Source organism: Magnolia sinica, chromosome 1, assembly GCF_029962835.1.
Source record: "Magnolia sinica isolate HGM2019 chromosome 1, MsV1, whole genome shotgun sequence".
Lineage (NCBI taxonomy): Eukaryota > Viridiplantae > Streptophyta > Magnoliopsida > Magnoliales > Magnoliaceae > Magnolia > Magnolia sinica.
This window is the reverse complement of record NC_080573.1, coordinates 138184952-138186742: the sequence shown is the minus strand read 5'-3', so window position 1 is coordinate 138186742 and position 1791 is coordinate 138184952.

Here is a 1791-nt window from a genome sequence, read left to right as displayed (position 1 = left end):
TTAAGACTTGGATTTTAAGCCTCGAACAATACAATAGAATACAAAGCCTTATTACTCGGCCTTAGACTAACAGCCAACATGGGTGTGATTCATCTCAACATATTTAGCAACTTGTAGTTGGTCGTCAATCAGGTTATAAGTGTGTATCAAACACGAAAGGAGTAGTTGAAAGCATACATGAAGAAAGCCAAAGAGTTGATCGACAGTTTTCAACGATACATTGTCACTCGAATCCCTCGAATAGAAAATGTTAAAGCTGACCTGTTGGCAAAGCTTGCCTCTGCTGACGAAGACGAGATACCCAGGTCTATTCCAATCGAGTACGTCGCTAAGCCGAGCATCGATAACCCGCCTAGTTCGACTGTACACTCAATTGACTCGGAACCCACTTGGCTTGACTCGATCGTCCGATATCTCGACAGTGGAAAGTTGCCCAAGGATCGTGTCGAGGCCCAACAGTTGAAGATCTGAGCCTCTCATTACACCATACTCAACGGAGTACTATATAAGAAATGATTTTTCACTCCTTTTCTACACTGCCTAAATTATGAAGAGGCTAATTATATATTGCGGGAGATCCATGAAGGAATTTAAGAAAATCACTCGGGAGGATGATCGCCCCCACATAAGGTCTTACGACAAGGGTATTACTGGTCGACCATTCAGCATAACGCACGCAAGCTCGTCCAAAGCTGCGACAAATGCCAATGATTCGTGGCGGTTCCGAGACAGCCACCCGAGGAGTTGACTCTTATGGTCGGTCCTTGGCCCTTCGCGCAGTGAAGAATCAACATCATCGGACTGCTCCCTTTGGAGAAAGGACAGACCAAGTTTGCCACTGTCGCGGTGGATTACTTCACAAAATGGGCCGAAGCCGAGCCATTGGCTAGGATAACCGAGTAAAAGATCACAAATTTTGTCTGAAAAAACATCATCGGCTGATTCGGGATACCTCGAACCATTGTTACCGGCAATGGGAAACAGTTCAATAATAGGCAGTACCGAGAGATGTACAATAATCTCAGAATTCAGAATATCTACTCGTCTCCCCATCATCCTCAGACGAATGGACAGGTTGAGGCAGTCAATAAGATCATCAAGCAACACCTTCGAACCAAACATGACCGAGCTAAGGGAGCTTGGGCCGAAGAACTTTCTAAAAATATTATGGGCATACCGAACTACCGCTCGAACAGCCACGAGAGAAACTCTTTTCTCCCTTGTGTATGGATCAAAAATCGTTACTCCAGTTGAGATCGGACTATCTTTAACTTGGGTCAGCTCGTTTAACGAATGAGACAATGAAGAACTGTTAGTTCTCGGAATCGACCTTTTAGCCGAAGGGAAAGAGCTCGGGTACGGATGATGGCTCGGCAATGACAGGTAGCTCGGTTCTACAATGCCCAAGTTAAGGTTAGGCGCTTTCGAGCAAGACACACGGTCCTTCGAAAAATGTTCCTGAACACTAAGGAAGTTGGTGTGGGTACACTAGGACCCAATTGGGAAGGACCCTATGTAGTTTCGAGCACCATCCTTGGGAACGTATCGGTTGGAAGATCTAACGGGACAATTACTCCTCCATCCTTGGAAAGCCGAGCATTTTAAGATCTATTATCCCTAGGTCGGCCATTGGGCAATTAATTGTATTCATTTGTCAGAGGAGCAAGCAATGAAAAAATGTAAACTGAGTCAAAAGAATATGAAGGTCAAATATATTCATTCATTAGTGCAAGTTTTACATTAGAGTACAGTAGTTCTTACTTGGGAATTACATCGACAAAACGACAAGGA